General features: G+C 39.0%; 1 protein-coding gene and 1 long non-coding RNA gene across 4 annotated transcripts in view; both read right to left on the reverse strand.

The window, feature by feature from the left end:
* Positions 1-12584, reverse strand: part of LOC115218042 (general receptor for phosphoinositides 1-associated scaffold protein-like) — a 287072-nt gene that overhangs the window by 247605 nt on the left and 26883 nt on the right. The gene's annotated exons all lie outside the window — the stretch shown is intronic.
* On the reverse strand, positions 2427-9293 carry LOC118764650. The gene is made up of 3 exons (XR_005000468.1): positions 9281-9293; positions 5008-5013; positions 2427-2579 (listed from the first exon to the last, which is right to left on the reverse strand). It is a non-coding gene; the product is annotated as an uncharacterized LOC118764650 (long non-coding RNA).

Genomic DNA, 12584 nt, shown 5'->3' on the forward strand with positions numbered 1-12584 from the left:
TGTTATCGTGGCAATGTTGACATTATTATTTTGTCGTCTTACGATTGCAGTCACGCACAATATAACATCTTCCAAATCCTGTTTTCTGACTGGGTAAAAATTATCAAACTTTAAACCTCTGTAACTTTCTTCATAAAAATTTCTGGAACAAGTGAATTAGGCCCCGAGATTCAGCCTGGAAAATTACTTCAATACATCAAATTTAGAAAAGTTTCACTTAATTTTAAAAAGTGCAGCCAAGCAGAAAGGATAAAAGAAAAATATCTTCAAAGGCACCTGGCAAGGTAAAACAAGAAATGAGGAAATTCTTCAGCAAAGCTAATCTTAGTCACCACAAACACCATACCACTGCATAGGTTTATCCTTGACAAACCATATTTTGTGCTCTGCCAGCCATTCGGCATGCAAACGGCTGCAATAAACATGGACACGAGAAAGAGTAAAACAAAACAAAAATATTTTCGGTTTGACACATTTCTTCTGGTTTTATTGAAAATTTACTCAATGATGTGTTTTTTCACGTTATTTGCGAAACTCATAACGGTTTTTTTTTTTTTGAGAAATCTTTATATATAAAAGTGAAGTTGTGTGTCTGTCTCTTACGATTTAGATTCCTAACTACTCTACGATTTAAAAAAAATTTACCATCATTTTTTTCCATTTTAATGCATTTTTTCGCTATTGTATAAGGGAAGTAACTCTAAAAATGTCTACGCTGAGTCAACGATTTAAAAAAAAATTTACCATAATTTTTTTTCCATTTCTAATGCATTTTTTGCTATATTTTGGCTATAACTCTCTAAAAATGCTTATATAGTTATTTCCCTTACAAACCCGAGCAACGCCGGGCGATACTGCTAGTTAACGATAAAAATATTAACCTTTAAATATTAAACTGTTTTGTAATTCTGACTAATCAGATTCATTCAGTTTTGACATGAGGTCGCAACTTTAGAGAAGGCGCAAATTTTGTTTTTGATTTCGGAAGCACGATATTATTAAGGCAACGAGCAGGTAGAATTGTCTGTGCGTCGGATAGAATACTTAGCGACATTTCTTCTGGCTCTGAGTTCAAGTTCCGCTGAGCTCGACTTTGTTTTTCATCCTTTTGGGGTTGATAAAAATAACTATCGATTGAGCACTGGGGTCGATATAATCGACTAGCTTTCTTCCCAAGAATTTCTGGCCTTATATCTATAGTAGAAAATTATAAGGCAGCGTACTGGTTCATTAACCCGTCGGACAAAATGGTTAGCGGCATTTATTCCAGCTCTTTAGTTCTGTGTTCAAATCCCTCCGAAGTCAATTTTGCCTTTCATCTATTCGGTGTCGATAAAACAGTGTATCAAATCAATACAAGAATGGATGTAATCAACAACCCCTTCCTGTAAAATTGTTGGCCTTGAACCCAAATTAGAAATATTATTATTATTATTATTGTCGTTAATAATAATAATTATTATTATTTAGGCGGCAAGCTGGCAGAATCGTTAGAACGCCAGGTAAAATGATAAACGGTATTTTGCCTGTCGCTACGTTCTAAGTTCAAATTCCGCCGAGGTCGATTTTGCCTTTCATCCTTTCGGGGTCAGTTAAGTAAGTACCAGTTACGCATAGGAGTCGATATAATCGACTCAACCCCCTCCCCAAGCTGCCCTTGTGGCAAAAATTTGAAACCATTATCATTGATATTATTGATAAATTAAACAAGGCGGCGAGCTGGCAGACCTTGTGCCAAAATTAGAAAGTATTATTATTATTGTTGTTGATAAAATAATCATAAAAACGTAACAAAATCTTTAAAAATGAAAAATATTTAACGAAAGAATAAGTAACAAAACAACGTCTGCAACGAAATTTTGCGATGCACTACAAACCCTAACACGATGTAGGTTTCAATTGATTGCTATAGGACCATATACAAATAAAATCATCTGCCCCATGAGGTGTTGAGAATGAATGAGCCTACATTATTTACATTCGACGGATATTTGTTCTCATCTTGTTTGTTGTTAAAACAACGTTTCGGCTGATATACCCTCCAGCCTTCTTCAGGTGTCTTGGGGAAATTTCCAACCTAAGATATTTTTCGATGCTATTATTATTATTGTTGTTCAGGTCACTGCTTGGAATCAAGATCGGATCTTGGTGTTAGTAGCCCGCGCTCTTAACCACTACGCCATATGCTCGTGGGCAATTATGAAGTAAATTTTAGGGGTTATATCTCTTATCCTTCCTTAATACCGGTTCCCATATGCTGCTCATATCTGCACTCTGTCTGCTTAGGAGGTTGTTATGTCCTAGCATATGTGCTGCTTCTTTTAGTTTTCGTATTTTCAAGTGGTGTTCTCTGTCTATTATTTTAACTTCATCGCACAGAGTGAGGTGGTCTCCATTTTTCCACGCATAATCAGCTATACCCGATTTATCAATATCTCCTCGTGTCAGAGCTTTGCGATGTTCGTCTACTCTTATTTTGATGGGGGGGGGGCATGTTTCGCCTTTGTATAACCTATCACAGCTCCATGGGATGGAGTATATGCAGTCTTTGGTCACATTCTCTTCTATAAGTGGTTTTACTCGAAGGAGAACAATAATAATAATAATAGCATCGAAAAATACCTTGGGAATGAGAACCCAGGTTCAAAATTTCCATAAGATACATGAAGAAGGCTGGAAGGTATATCAGCCGAAACGTTGTGTTAACAACAAACAAGATGAGGACAAATATCCATCGAATGCAAATAATGTACGTAATTCCTCATCTCTTAAATATAGAACTGGATGAATGAGTCTGTTTAGCATCATAAATGATAAAACAAAATTCAATCTTTACAGGTTAGTGACATTTTTATTAATAATTTCTCTAGAAAAAAAATCGTTTGTTGTAATTTTTCTGCTTAAAATGAAACATGAGATCTGTGTAAAAATTTGCAATAAAAGCGGAGAAATGCGTCGAAGCCAAAAAATCCATCAGACCTTAAATGTACGTAGAAGTTTGACAAGAGCGGAAAGAACTGCACCAGATCGATCAAGCTGGAGGAAGCTTGAAGCCTTATGCGTCTCACAACGGTAGGGGATCTAAGCCTAAGCCTCTGTGCGCATGCGTGTGTGTGTGTAAATATATCATTTTGCTGCAATATTTTTACATATTCTCTTCTAGTTGCTTTTTGATATACTTTATCAATGTCTACTGTCTCCTCAGTATATTTACTCAATGCATGTTTTATTTTTTGATCTGTAGCTGGGTTACGTATGATATGTTGATTGTTATAGGTTGTCATAAAGTATATAGGCCCGTAGCCAAGTGGTTAAGGCTATTCAGCTCACGATCTTAAGCTCGCGAGTTCGATAACCGACAGTGCATTATGTCCTTGAGCAAGACGCTTTATTTCACGTTGCTCGAGTTCACCCAGCTGACAAAAATTAGTTGTACCTGTATTTCAAAGGGCCAGACTTGTCACATTCTGTATCATGTTGACGTTCTCTGAGAACTACGTTAAGGCAACATGTGTCTATGGAGTGCTCAGCCATTTGCACGTTGATATTACGATCGGATCAACTGGAACCCCCGTTGTCGTAACCGACATGGAAAGATAGCGGAGGTGCTTCAGGCTTTCTGATTTAATTTTTTTAATAATAAATTTGATGTAGGTTGTCGCCCGAAAACCTCACAACAATACTAAAATGCACATACCGTTTGTTCCAGGTATTTATATATATATATAATATATATATATATATATATATAATTAATCAATATAAGGGTAGCAAAAAAATTCAAGAAAAATTTTCCGCAACCAGCGGTCAAGTGAGAAAGTAGAAATAGTCACAGACTATATAATATATTCAACAATAGTATTAAGGAATGACCCTGACAGGCCGTCGAAACTATGCATAGTCCAAAGTTGAAGGGGATAAATGTTTTTATTTCTCCTTTAGTTTCAGAATTACTACTATTTTGCGGTTTGAGTTTAGCTGCTCTTTCAAGTGAGTTGAACGGCCTGTCAGGGTCATTCCTTAATACTATTGTTATATATATATATATATATATAATGCATTGGCGTTTTGAGTTCCGAAAAAGAAAAGTATCAAGATGAAAAACGAGTAGGTTGATAATTTTGCGCATACAAAAAGATGTATTCTTAAAAAAAAAAAGTTTCGAGGAAATAGAGTCTCGGATGAGGAGCGCTAAATTGTAATTATGCTATCAAAAATTAATTAAAACGGATGGCCATGAGTGCAACGCTTTCTTAAAAATACGGTCATTTAGAACATTATGAAACAGCGGCTAGACCCCCCCCCCCGATTTAAACAGGAAATTAAAAACTATATATAATTGCCTTTCATTAACATAATCGTGATCCTAAAAGGGACTTTTGAGTTAGACCCATTTGTTCCGATTTTATTGAAAATTCCTTAGCCTCAGCGTAGCTGTGTGGTAAGAAGCTTGCTTCCCAACCATATGATTCCGATTTCAGTCCCATTGCATGGCACCTTGGGCAAGTGTCTTCTACTATAGCCTCGGGCCGACCAAAGCCTTGCAAATGGATTTGGTAGACGGAAACTGAAAAAAAGTCCGTCGTGTGTGTGTGTATATATATATATATATATATATACACATACATACATACATACATATATACATCAGAGCAGATTGGAGCCTGGTGCAGCCTATTGGCTTGCCAGTCCTCAGTCAAACCGTCCAACCCATGCCAGTATGGAAAACGGACGTTAAATGATGATGATATATATGTGTGTGTGTGTCTGTCTGTTTCCCACCATCGCTTGACAATCGATGTTGATGTGTTTACTTCCCTGTAACCTGACAGTTCGGCAAAAGTGACCGATAGAATAATACTAGGCTTACAAAGAATAAGTCTTGGGGCCGATTTGTTCTACTAAAGGCGGTACTCCAGCATGGCTGCAGTCAATTGAAACAAGCAAAAGTGTAAAAGAATTAGGCATAGGTGTGGCTGTGTGGTAAGAAGTTTGCTTCCCAACCACGTGGTTCTGGGTTCACATTGTGATTTTCGGAACTAACGTGAAAAATTACATCTGTGCAGAAATCTTTAAATAAAATCGGAACAAGAGCATCAAACCTAAACCCTGAACTTTTAACTCCCTCGATTTTTGGTTTCTTATCAAAAGTGTAGCTAGGGGCGGCGAAAGAGTTGCCTGCCCGGGCGATGTTTTTATTGGGGCGCAGCACTTTTGGGTCTGCTCTACAAGACTGCTAGGGCTGGAGGACTCAAGAGCAACCCCGTGCGGCACACACCCTTGCTGCATTACTGTTCCTCGAAGCATTTTGATAATGACAAGTTTTGTATGCACAAAGGAGTAAGTTGCGGAATATTTTCTGTTTTGAAGTTTAAACACTAGGATCTCCGAATTTTTAGTATTTTGCTTTTGTTTGTATTGTTCATTTCGACGTTCTCTTTGATTTCTGCAGAGGTATCGTTGGCACAAAGAATAAAGTTAAATGTAAACGAGATGATTAAAAGTCGTAATGCAATGTCATTGTTTTTGTGTTTCCTGGTGGCTTGGACGGGGCAAATAAAATGAAGTGAACAAAGTGTTGTTAAATGAACTGCAAACTCAAAAATAAATCCTGTTTAGTGATTTACCTCGTCAGCCTATGGCAACGAAAATATCACTGAAGATTGTTTAATTCTTGCAAAAATAAAGGCGAAACAAGGGCGCTGAGTGTTAAATGTAGTGTTGATGCGGAATGAAAAAGAAAAAAATAAGTGCAAGAGAGATTAAAGGAAGACGTGACATTTTGAACAAATAAGAAGAATAAGAAATTCAAATATTTGTTTTAAACGCTTGCTTGCTATTTGTCGTTTTATAGTTTAAGTAGTAAGCAGTTCACAACAGCAGACATTGAAAATTTTTTAAAGATTCTTCTACAACGAAAAATTGAAAGAAAGATAGGAACAAGGCAGAGAATGAAAAAGGAGTAGCATCAATGAGTGTAGATGGCAGAGGAGGGCAAGAATTACTGTGAAAGTGAAAGGGGTCGACAAATTTTTAGGCTTTTGAAAATTATTTTCGGCTTTTTTTTCACAAGGAACAACATCCAACCTACCAAACTACCTTCTCCCTCTCTCTTTCTCTATTTGCTTTCTATATCGTCTGTTATCGTTATTTTGTAGATTGACTTCTGTCGCACCATAAACATTCCAAACTTTGTGCTAATGATGGAATAAAGAATATAAAATAGAGTGTAATGGCGGTACACTTAAAACCCATCCTTCACACGCTCTCTCCTTCGCCCTCCCGCCTTTACTATATCTACATGCTTCATCTGTATATAATTTTACTGTCTCTTTTGGATTTTTGGTTTTCTTTACAGTAGCACGATGATATTTCATTCACATATTCTGTGAAGTTAGAAGTAGTAGACGTAGTGTGTGTATATGTATATATATATATATATATATATATATATATATATATGTACACACACAGACAAACACATGTATATACTTCACAAATACAAAGACTGTAATAAACACAGAATCATGTACACATACAGATTTACAATGTCTTTTCTTTGACTATTTCACGAAATGCCGGCGTCTCCCCCCCCCCGCTTCCTCTCGCTGCTACTCATCTGTTGAACTATAATTACATCTCATCCATCCTCTTCCTCTCTATACTTTATCTTTATAAACTTTGTTGAACGTTTATTATATTAGATCTGTATGTCACAGTGACTGTTTGTGTGTGTGTGAGTGTGTGTTCTAGTAATTATATATATATATATATGTGTGTGTGTGTGTGTGTAGGATTTATATGTGAATGAAAGAATGTGTTTAAAAGTGATGCTATGTGAGAGAATCTGTCTGTGTTTGTGTGAATGAGTGCATGTGCGTGCGTGTGTACGCACGCGCGAATCGTTGGCATTATTTATTTTTATTTTTTATTTTTTTTCCCAAAAAAATTTTGCTCGCTAGTGCTCGTGTACGTGCAAGTTGTCTAGGTAGACACGCTTTTGTGCATATTACATCGTGTTTTGAGAAAACAAAGGAGCGTCTGCATGATGGAGAAACCTGCTAGAGACAGCAAGCAACTCTCCCTCAAGCCACACCCCGGTCTTCTAAAAAAAAAAGAACAGAAAAGAAAAGAAAAGGGCACATTAGTAAAATATACTTTGTGTCTGAAAAAGACAAATTAATCATAGCTGATAAGGTCCCTACTCCCACCAACCAGTCAGGTTTGATCTGGACCTGTTTATACATATACGTTTCAGCCCCAAAACTGTTGCCATGCTGGAGCACCGCATATATATATATATATATATATATATATAATATATATAGGCGCAGGAGTGGCTGTGTGGTAAGTAGCTTGCTAACCAACCACATGGTTCCGGGTTCAGTCCCACTGCGTGACATCTTGGGCAAGTGTCTTCTGCTATAGCCCCGGGCCAACCAATGCCTTGTGAGTGGATTTGGTAGACGGAAACTGAAAGAAGCCTGTCGTATATATATATATATATATATATATATATATATATATATATAGGTAAACAGTAAAAATAATACAGACATGGACAAGAAGATGAAACACCACAGAGACGACACAAGAACCACAGGACGGGACATTCGAAGCCCTCAGTCATCAGTCAAGAACCAGATCATCTTAGCAATTTCGGCTGATTAATCTTGAGATTGCTCCGATATGGCCAGCCCGCCAAGGGAAATCTAAGCCAAGCGCATTAGATCCCCTGGAAGAAAGCTTCGAATGTATACACGAAAGGACGGAAAACGAACGAAGTACACAACAAAAATACAGAATACGTGACACCATAAGAATACAAAAACGTAAAAACAATAACGGTAAAAATAAAAAATAAACAACAAAACAAAACCAGGACGTAGGACAAGGGTGTTTCGACAGGACGAGTTGAGTATGGGGCTGGCTTGTGAAGTTGTGCCTAATGGCCACGGGGAGACGAACAAATACGTGTTGCTTCTGCGGCTGCTGAAAACGAAAAGAGCGCTCAACAGCGGCTAGCGGTCACGTGAGAACAAAAGACAGGAGAAAGGGACAGATGAAAAGAGAGAGAAGGTGGACGAGGGAGGAGAAGAAAGAGACAGATCGAGGGGGCTGGAGGTGAGAGAGATAGAGAAACGTAGAAGGGGGGGGGGAGACGGATGGAGAGGGAAAGAAAGGAAGGGGAATAAGGGAGGAGAGAGAGAGAGAAAAAGAGACAGATTAAGAGTCGTATCAATGCTAGAGAAAAAATATACTTATCGTATAAGGACAATTGTGGATACATAGCCGCCGATTATATAGGTAAACAGTAAAAATAATTACAGACATGGACAAGAACATGAAACACCACAGAGACGACACAAGAACCACAGGACGGGACATTCGAAGCCCTCAGTCATCAGTCAAGAACCAGATCATCTTAGCAATTTCGGCTGATTAATGTATGTATGTATGTGTGTGTGTGTCTGTGTTTGTCCCCCTAGCATTGCTTGACAACCGATGCTGGTGTGTTTACGTCCCCGTCACTTAGCGGTTCGGCAAAAGAGACCGATAGAATAAGTACTGGGCTTACAAAGAATAAGTCCCGGGGGCGATTTGCTCGACTAAAGGCGGTGCTCCAGCATGGCCACAGTCAAATGACTGAAACAAGTAAAAGAGAGAGTTATATATATATATATATATGTATATATATATATAATATATATATATATATATATATATAGAGAGAGAGAGAAGAGAGAGAGAGAGAGATAGGTGAATGTGTGTGTGCGGGGTGTTATTAACGCGGCGAGCTAGCAGAAGCGTTAGCACGCCGGACAAAATGTTTAGTGACATTTCGTCCGTCTTCAAGTTCTGGGATCAAATTCCACCGAGTTCGACTTTGTTTTTCATCTTTTCGGGGTCGATAAAATTAGTACCAGTTGAGCACTGTGTCTTGTGCCTATAGTAAAAAAAAAGATTATTATTATCACGAAGGCAATGTGCTCAAAAGAGAGACAACACATGCGGGGAGCAGTTTTAACAAATGTGTTAGCTTAATACTAAAAGCGAAGAGAAATAGTCCCAGTTTTTCACACTTGATTATCAAAGATCGAAAGACTGCTGAGTTGTTGAAACGCAATGTGGTTGAATGGAATGGTTGAAATAACCAAACGAAGAGCACGTTTGGTATAATGCGGTCTTTAAACACGGAGTAGGATAACAAAACGTGACGATTAAACGGGAACGTTTTAGATCAGATGTCAACGAGATAAATGCTAACATGCGACTAAACAACAACAACGACGACCCACAAAAACCAAGCCTCATTTAGAAACTATTCGCGATAATGGTGATGTGTTGGTGTTGTTTAACACATGGAAGCACTCCGTCGGTTACGACGACGAGGGTTCCGGTTGATCCGAATCAACAGAACAGCCTGCTCGTGAAATTAACGTGTAAGTGGCTGAGCACTCCCCAGACACGTGTGCCCTTAACGTAGTTCTCGGGGATATTCAGCGTGACACAGAGAGTGACAAGGCCGGCCCTTTGAAATACAGGTACAACAGAAACAGGAAGTAAGAGTGAGAGAAAGTTGTGGTGAAAGAGCATAGCAGGGATCACCACCATCCCTGCCGGGGCCTCGTGGAGCTTTAGATGTTTTCGCTCAATAAACACTCACAACGCCCGGTCTGGGAATCGAAACCGCGATCCTATGACCGCGAGTCCGCTGCCCTAACCACTGGGCCATTGCGCCTCCACTGTTTAACACAAGTTCAGCCCTGATTATGGTCAGATCTGTAACGAAACGTATTTCAGCCGTGATCTTCTTTGAGACCAATTTTCAAAGATGCATCCGAGATCAGATCATCCATTTCTATTATTGCTTTTTTTCTTCTTTTTCCTTAGTATAGGCGCAGGAGTGGCTGTGTGGTAAGTGGCTTGCTTACCAACCAACCACATGGTTCCGGGTTCAGTCCCACTGCGTGGCACCTTGGGTAAGTGTCTTCTACTATAGCCTCCGTCCGACCAAAGCCTTGCGAGTGGATTTGGTAGACGGAAACTGAGAGAAGCCCGTCGTATATATATATATATAACAGGCTTCTTTCAGTTCCACGTGTGTGTGTGTGTGTGCGTGTTTGTGTGTCTGTGTTTGCTCCCCACCCCAACAGCGCTTGACAACCGATGCTGGTGTTTACGTCCCCGTAACTTAGCGGTTCGGCAAAAGAGAGTCCGATAGAATAAGTACTAGGCTTACAACGAATAAGTCCCGGGGTCGATTTGCTCGACTAAAGGCGGTGCTCCAGCATGGCCGCAGTCAAATGACTGAAACAAGTAAAGAGAGTGTCTTTTATCTTTTATCGTTTTCTTCTTCCAGTTATTGGACTGCGACCATGCTGAGGCATCGCCTTGAAGAGCTTTAGTCAAACAGATGAACTCCATTTGTTAATTAAAGTGGGATGCTTATTCTGTCGGTCTCTTACCGAAGCGCTGGGTTTGCGGAACGAAAGCAAACCAACACCGGTTGTTATGCTATAGGAGGAAAGCATACAACTACAAAGACACACACACACGATCAAACAGGTCGAGCAACTATACGGAGACTTCATTTTTGACTTGAGTAACAAACATTTCTTTTTTTTTTTTTTCGTGTTGATAAGAAATCGTTATCAACAATATAAAAATCAATACAATTTGTTTATTCATTTAGTTATTTCAGCAAATATGGCTGGGCTGCATGGTTAAGAAGCTCGCTCTACGACCCGGTGTTGTCGGATTCAGTCCTGCTACACAGCACTACTATAGGCCCTGGCCGACCAATGAATGCTTTGTAAATAAATATGGCAAACGGAAACTGTGAAGAAGCCCGTTGGATGTGTGTGTGTGTGTGTGTGTATTTCAGTACTAGAGTCAATTTGTTCTGTTGAACCCGTCAAAGCGTTCCCCTAGCACAGCTGTATTTCAATGACTGAAACAAGTAAACAGTAAAAGATTTTAAATACTTTGTTTAAGGAGTCGTAGTTATACCGTAGCCTATTTCCAGCAGAAACTTGAATTTCAACGGGCAGATAACCCTGTGATACCCACCTCCTCTCCAAGCTGGTTGTTGATCTTGTTGTGACAGTCTTTAGCAGGTTTTATGTTTACTAAAAGATCTAAGAAATACTGTTTGTAATGAACTTTGTTGCCTAGTGAGGTTGTTATTTAGCTGAAGGCACGTTGACCTGTGATTAAAAGTGTGCCAGGCGTGGTGTATTGAAGACTGTGCGTTGTATGCAGAGCCGGATTTAGACCTAATGACTCCTGGGTCAATAGATCTTTTTCGGGGGGCGACGATTTTGCTAATTCCAAACAAAGAAGGCTCCATTAAATGCAAGGGCCCCAAACAGTTTAGAGTGGGGCTCCATTAGGTGTAAGAACCCCAAGCAGTTTAGAGGGGCCTCCATTAAATGTAAGGGGCCCAAACAGTTTGGGGAGGATTTTATTAAATGTAAGGGTCCCAAACAGTTTGAAGAGGGCTTCGTTAAATGTAGAGGCCCCAAAACTTAAAAGGGTTTCGGTAGATTCAGAGGGACCCAGTTAAATTTTTCTTTTAATTTTAAAGGCCCAATATAAAAAAAAAAAACGGCTCAATAATTTTAAAAGAACTATTCGATTAAAAATGTTTAAACAAGTAAAAGAAATGAAAATGTATCAATTTAATTCCTGTAAATATAGATTTTAAACTCCAAGCTTCAGGCTTCTCTGAGTTAAAGATGCCCCCAATGCTTAGCTTCCCCGCAAGCTTAGGTGACTCTGTGTCGTGGTCCCTTTTGGCTTACACATAAATCCGGCCTTGGTTATATCTTTTAAAGATACAACGGTATGATATACAAGAAATTTGACTGCTACTTCTACCAGGTCGAGCTACTACCTAAACTATGTTGGTTCATTTTACATTTTGCTTTCACAATACTTTGGCTTCATTAAATATGTAAATATCCAAATACATGTATGTATGTAAGAATGTGTGTGTGTGATTAATGTATATGTGTGTGTTTGTATATGTTTATGTATAGGTGTCTGTATATATATGTCCCTGTGGTACATAACTGTTGTACGCCGAACATCTTATTTCATCGCGAAAGTTCAAACCTCAGAGGTTGACCTTTATTTCCATTCCTCTAGAGTCGAATGCACACAAATTGCGTGTATGTGAAAATGTGCACGTGAATATTAGATACGTGTGCGAGTATACACGTGTATATGAGTACGAATGTGTGTCTGTGTGTCGTTTGGTTGTGATATTTATTGACATGAATGACAAGGAAGTATTTTTCGCAATCGTCATTTAGCCGCTATCAACATATCAATAATAAATATGCTGATATATTGACATAAACTCACTCACAAACGTTTTCCAACCTCAGGTCCACAGACATGCTGTCTCATCACTCTGCCTTTTCTACCGCTACTATAATGGTCTCTGCTCTTCAGAAGTAGCTGGGAGCATCCCACCAGCGGTCAGCATTTCCAGCCCACTCGGCTCCCCAGCTCTCAATTCCCAAGGTTTCTCACTAATTATGTATCATCATTTCAAAGCTTACTGGGCCTAATTA

This window comes from Octopus sinensis, linkage group LG1 (genome assembly GCF_006345805.1).
Source record: "Octopus sinensis linkage group LG1, ASM634580v1, whole genome shotgun sequence".
In the NCBI taxonomy this organism is placed as follows: Eukaryota; Metazoa; Mollusca; class Cephalopoda; order Octopoda; family Octopodidae; genus Octopus; species Octopus sinensis.